This window comes from Lactuca virosa, chromosome 2 (assembly GCF_052849685.1).
Source record: "Lactuca virosa cultivar CGN04683 chromosome 2, Lactuca_virosa_CGN04683_v6, whole genome shotgun sequence".
In the NCBI taxonomy this organism is placed as follows: domain Eukaryota; kingdom Viridiplantae; phylum Streptophyta; class Magnoliopsida; order Asterales; family Asteraceae; genus Lactuca; species Lactuca virosa.
Window position 1 is genome coordinate 313230298 of NC_136427.1, and position 7107 is coordinate 313237404.

The window sequence follows — 7107 nt, forward strand, 5'->3', positions numbered from 1 at the left end:
GACAGTGGCAATTCATAGTGCGACAGCACCTGCCACTGCTGCTATTCCAATAAAGCAGTATTCTGGAAGTTTGCCTTTATGCAACAAGTGCAACTACCATCATATGGGAGCCTGTCGGGACATGCAGTGTGTAAACTGCAACAGGAAGGGGCATACAACCCGTTTCTGTAAATCTCCGGCAAGGCCAATCACCCAAGTCCCCGGCGCTGGAGTGGGCCAATCTTGCTACAACTGTGGCGATGTGGGCCACTACAAGAGGAACTGCCCCAAGGCAGGGAATGTCGGTGGAGTAGGAAGAGTTTTGGCTATAGGCCATGAGGAGGCGGTTGCCGACCCCACAGTGGTCACTGGTACGTTTCTCCTCGACAACTCTTATGCTTGTATACTATTTGATAGTGGAGCGGAGAGAAGCTTCGTGAATCAAAAATTTGCTCATTTACTTAAGCAAAAATCACGAGCACTCAAAGAACCGTTCACAGTAGAAATGGCTAATGGGAAGACAGAGAGCACTAGCTGCATTTACATAGGGTGTACCTTAACTTTAGATAGCCATTCATTCTCGATCGATCTCATGCCAGTCTCAATTAAAAGTTTCGACGTCATCATTGGCATGGATTGGTTGAGTCTTCAGCGTGCCGACATCATGTGTTACGAAAAGGCAGTTCGCCTTAATCTTTCGTCTGGCGAAACCCTAGTAGTTTATGGCGACAAACCCGGCACAAACCTTCGTATCATCTCGAGCATTCAAGCTCAGAAATTCTTGCGTAAGGAATGTCACGCATTCCTTGCTCATGTTGTCGATGTGAGCCAAGAAGCGAAAGACATCAAGAACATTCCAGTAGTACACGACTTTCCCGACGTCTTTCCAGAAGAGCTACCAGGATTACCTCCGCAACGACAAGTCGAGTTCAGAATCGACTTAGTTCCAGGGGCTACCCCCGTTGCCAAATCGCCTTATCGTCTAGCACCTGCAGAGATGCAAGAACTATCCTGTCAACTTAACGAACTGCTCGGCAAGGGCTTTATAAGACCAAGCTTCTCACCTTGGGGAGCTCCAGTCTTGTTCGTCAAAAAGAAAGACGGATCGTTTCGTATGTGCATCGACTACAGGGAGCTCAACAAACTGACCGTCAAAAATCGTTATCCTTTGCCTCGGATAGACGATTTATTCGATCAACTTCAAGGGGCGAATTTCTTTTCAAAAATCGACTTAAGATCCGGATATCACCAGTTACGAGTGCTAGGGGAGGATGTTCCAAAGACAGCCTTCCGAACTCGTTATGGACACTACGAATTCGTAGTGATGCCGTTCGGATTAACAAACGCGCCCGCTGTATTCATGGACTTGATGAATAGGGTGTGTCGTCCTTACTTGGATCAGTTCGTCATCGTCTTCATCGATGACATACTTATCTACTCTCGTAGTAAGGAAGAACATAGTCAACATCTGCGACAAGTCTTAGAAACCCTGCACGCGGAGAAGCTTTATGCGAAGTTCTCGAAATGCGAATTTTGGATCCGACGAGTCGAATTCTTAGGGCACGTGGTTAGCGAAGAGGGAATCCACGTAGACCCATCCAAAATCAAAGCCATTGAGAGCTGGTCAGCACCGAAGACGCCTACAGAAATTCGTCAATTTCTAGGCCTTGCTGGCTACTATCGCCGATTCATTCAGAACTTCTCCCGCATTGCGAAGCCTCTTACAACACTTACCCAGAAGGGCGTATCCTTTGACTGGGAAGAAAAGCAGGAGAGAGCGTTCCAAACGCTCAAACGAGCCTTATGCACTGCACCAATACTATCCCTTCCCGAAGGAATAGAAGACTTCGTTGTCTATTGCGATGCATCGAACCAAGGTCTCGGATGTGTTCTGATGCAGCGAGGTAAGGTCATCGCCTATGCCTCGAGGCAGCTGAAAACACATGAGGTCAACTATACGACGCACGATCTTGAACTAGGAGCAGTGGTATTTGCTCTAAAGATCTGGAGACACTACCTGTACGGTACGAAGAGCACAATCTTTACAGACCACAAGAGCTTACAACACATATTCGATCAGAAGGAGCTCAACATGAGACAACGACGGTGGGTCGAGCTACTCAGTGACTACGAATGCGAAATTCGTTATCATCCCGGCAAGGCCAACGTAGTAGCTGACGCCCTAAGTCGGAAAGAATATTCTGGTCGTAGAGTCAAGTCATTGACTATGACTATCCATTCGCATTTATCCACACAAATACAGGTGGCTCAGCTCGACGCTTTGAAGCCTGAAAATGTGACCAATGAATCCCTGCGGGGGATGGATAAGAACTTGGAAGTCAAAGGTGGCGGAGCTTATTATCTCATGAACCGGATCTGGACCCCGAAACTTGGTGGTTTCAGACATTTGGTCATGAAGGAGGCGCATAACACTCGTTATTCCGTTCACCCAGGTTCAGATAAGATGTATCTGGATCTTAAAAAGTTATACTGGTGGCCTAACATGAAAGCAGAGATTGCTACCTTCGTAAGTAAATGCCTTACTTGCGCAAAGGTCAAGGTCGAGTACCAGAAACCCTCAGGTCTTCTTCAACAGCCTGAGATCCCAGAATGGAAGTGGGAGCGGATCACCATGGATTTCATAACCAAGTTGCCCAAGACAACGGGTGGACTTGATACCATATGGGTCATCGTCGACAGATTGACCAAGTCCGCGCACTTTCTGCCTATCAAAGAGACAGACAAGATGGAGAAACTTACAAGAACTTATATAAGGGAAATTGTACGATTGCACGGTGTCCCTATATCCATTATCTCGGACAGAGATAGTAGGTTCACTTCTAGGTTCTGGCAATCACTACAAGGTTCCTTAGGAACTAGGCTGGACATGAGTACAGCCTACCATCCGCAGACAGACGGGCAAAGTGAGAGGACTATCCAAACCTTGGAGGACATGTTGCGAGCCTGTGTGATTGACTTTGGGAAAACATGGGATACTCATTTACCCCTTGTAGAATTTTCCTACAACAACAGTTATCACACAAGCATAAAGGCTGCTCCATTCGAGGCCCTCTACGGCCGAAAGTGCAGATCCCCTCTATGCTGGGCTGAGGTGGGTGATACCCAGTTAGCTAAGGGACTAGTTCCTGAAAGCACTCTCACAGGTCCGGAGATCATACGGGAAACGACGGAGAAGATCGTTCAGATCCGTGAACGACTGAAAGCCTCCAGAGACCGACAGAAAAGCTACGCTGATAAACGAAGGAAACCGTTGGAATTCCAGGTGGGCGACCATGTTCTATTGAAGGTCTCACCCTGGAAGGGCTTGATACGCTTCAGAAAGCGTGGAAAGCTAAATCCAAGGTACATTGGGCCTTTCGAGATTCTTGCCAGAATCGGCCCTGTAGCTTACAAACTTAACTTACCGAGCGAACTCAGTAACGTACATTCTACCTTCCACGTCTCGAACTTGAAAAAGTGTCTGTCCGACTAGACTCTTGTAATCCCACTCGACGAGATCGAGATCAACGAGAGCCTCAACTTCGTGGAAGAACCAGTAGAGATCATGGACCGGGAGGTCAAGCAAACGAAACAAAGCCGCATCCCGATAGTGAAGGTTCGCTGGAACGCCAAGCGAGGACCTGAATTCACTTGGGAGCGAGAGGATCAGATGAAGCTGAAATATCCTCGTCTTTTTAATTAGTTCCTTGTAACTACTTAATTGCTTGAATTCTAATTTCGGGACGAAATTCCTTCTAAGGAGGGGATGATGTGACAACCCGAAATTTCTATTCTGTACAACATGTCAATTCAATAGAAGTCAAATCAGTTACAGTTAAATTTTCAGACTTTTTGGATTAAGTTTGTTTATTTTAGGATTTACACTTTAGGAGATACCAGGAGAGAGGATGCCCTAGGGTTATAGTGCATCACTGTTATTCCTAAAACTTCAAGAAATTGGAGTTACTACCGGGAATAAAATATTTTCAGCCAAAAACCCAGAAATTTGGGGTATATATATGACACTTGTCATTTATTATCATTTTTCCAAATTTCTCAAGAACAAAAGCAAATCCTCTCAAGTATCATCACAAGATTTATTCCAGATCTCGATCTAGTAAGTGTTTTCAACCATTTCAAGTTAGTAGATCACTTAATCTAGTGTTTTAACACCTTTCTAACCGTGAAATCATTCCAAAAGGTTGATTCTTCCATTTACACCAAGAACACCAAGAACACACACTAGTGTTCTTGGCATTTTGGCTCATTTCAAGTTTCCATATAGTAAGTACTTCTATCCTAGAGTGTGTTTAAGCTTGCTATACCTCATTATAACATGAAATCATCCAAGAATCACCAAGAAAATGGTGTTTACGGTCCAAGAACATTCTTGAACCGTAAACCCATTTTAAGGGATCGAAATGTCCCTAGTCCCTTCCTAAGCCTAGGTAACTAACTTGGATCCTTACCTTGATGTGTTAAGGACTTGAAATCATCGAAATACCAACATCCATAAGAGTTTACGGCCGTAAACTCTAGGGTTTACGACCGTAAACCCAAAGGGATGTGGTCTTTGGGCCGTAAACTCCAAATAGGAGTGAAATGGTGCCCTAGCTTCTTCCTTAGGCTTATACTTCAAGAGGAAACACTTCAATGGACTTAGAAACGTTCAAATCAACAAATGGTCAAAAGAGGGGGAGTTTACGGCCATAAACTCTAGAGTTTATGACCGTAAACCCATTGGGTTGAGGTCACAAAACCGTAAACTCAAGTTAGGGTTTCTTTTGAACCCTAAACCCTATAACATTGTTCGACAACACTTAGATGCATTCCTTGAGACTTATAACACTTATATAAGGTGTTTAACTTGTCTTAGGATGTCTTAACTTTGCTAATTAGTTGTTTAAAGTCTAATTAGATACATATATGTTGTATTTATATGTTAAATAGGATCATTGTGTGTGTACAAGTCTTCACTTGACACCTAGCAATCCTATTTCTTCAGTTCATCCAAACCACCAACTACAGGTGAGTTCATACCTCTTAATTAACCTTTTAAATGTTTTTAAATGCTTTTATGGGGGGGAATACAAGTTGAACAATTATAGTTATTATATCAATCACATGTGATTAATAACTACCAAACAAATGGTTTTCTTACTTTTCAAACTGGTTATCAAACTGTTTTACCTCAAACTGTTTTACCTCAAACTGTTTTACAAACTCTTTTATTGTCAATACATTTATCAAACTCTTTTAACTTATATTATGTGTATCTATATAAATATAGTTATATAAGTAGGATTGGAAGGACTTAGGACTGCTAGTCTACCCTGCTTCCTGTTCTTGTTTGATTGTGGTCTTGGGGTATCAAGGTTAGTTGTCCGAGGGTCGTTTGAATCCTAGTTATATATTATGTATACGTATATGGATATAAAAGGTTTGTTATCAACCTCTTTTAACTTATATTATGTGTATCTATATAAATATAGTTATATAAGTAGGATTAAGAAGGACTTAGGACTGCTAGTCTACCCTGCTTCCTGTTCTTGTTTGATTGTGGTCTTGGGGTATCAAGGTTAGTTGTCCGAGGGTCGTTTGAATCCTAGTTATATATTATGTATATGTATATAGATACAAAAGGTTTTCCTACATTCAAGTCCATACCCTTGGGTAGCAAGGGTATACAAACATGTTCATACGTTGCTAGTAAGCTACCATAGGGGTAGTTTAGGAAGATACTATTACTAGAACGATGAAACATACAATGAGTCAGTTCATACATGAGTCAGTACATACTATAATGAGAAACAAACATGAAACAGAGTGATGAGAAACAAACATACAGGCTAGACAGAGAAAGAACATACAATACAGCTAGCACACAATTCACATAACATTTACATTAATACATTTATGTGAGCCATTAAACAGGGCATGGCACTACCTGCCATGACTGTTTTTGTATCAGAATCTCCTTAATTGGGGAGCGCATGAGTTTGTGTATAGATCTATACTGGATTGACTATCCTACACCTTTCTGTTCGCTACAGTGGGACTTGCAAGTCTACGGGTGCCAAACGTCATTTTTGTGGCATCTTACATTGTCACTTTACTATTAAGTCGGTAGCAAGATACAGGCCGATCACATGTTACCTTAAAATATACAATTAACTTAAGGTAGTTAGTACAACAGTAGTTTCATAATACTACATTAAAGTACTATAACATTTTCCCTTTACATTTTACTTTGTGATTTCACACAATAAACAATAATGTAAAAACTATATTTTTGGTTAATGATAGTCGGATTTGGGAAAATACTCACTTTTACAAAGGATACACACACAGACACTAGATGCCTTGGTAGAAGGCTACTTTTAGTAGGAAACATAGGGTTTTCTAGGATAGTTCAAACAAATACAAAACTTTTACAAACACACAGTACATCTTACAAAACATCTTACAAATGCTTTCATACAAACACAGACACTAATATACTTATGAACTCACCAGCTCTAAAGCTGATAAACTCTTTCAAAATAACTTGTATTCTCAGGTCACCAGTAGACAGGTACCGGAGCCAGGTTTTGAGAAGATGGAGCTCGTTCAAGACTCATCTTATATTTTGATGTATATTGTTTTGGTGTCTTTAAAACTTAACGGAACACACTTGTATGAAATTATATTATTAATGCAATGGATGATGTTGTTGCTTGTTTACTACTTGCATTGTTGTGATACTGTACATGACGTCCTCCACCCCAGAACGTTTCCGCCGTTCATTTGGTTTTGAGGGTGTGACAACCAATAATGCCTCTACTCGACGAGTTGAACTCCTAACTCGCCGAGTCCACGCACCAAAACCTTACAACTTTAAATAAAAATCAGTAATACCTGGAACAGGTGTCACAAATCTCCCCCACTTGAACTAGACTTCGTCCTCGAAGTCTTCTGCGGTTACCCATCTCGGTTACTCCCCACGCGTCATGCCCTCGGCTTCCTCTATCTATCACCTACCATGCATACATCTCACAACAGTTATATACGATGCATAACTCCGCGTGTTCGGTCTAATCCTCGAAAGACCGCTTCTATTGGCCTCCCGTCAGGTCTTCCTGAGCGAAA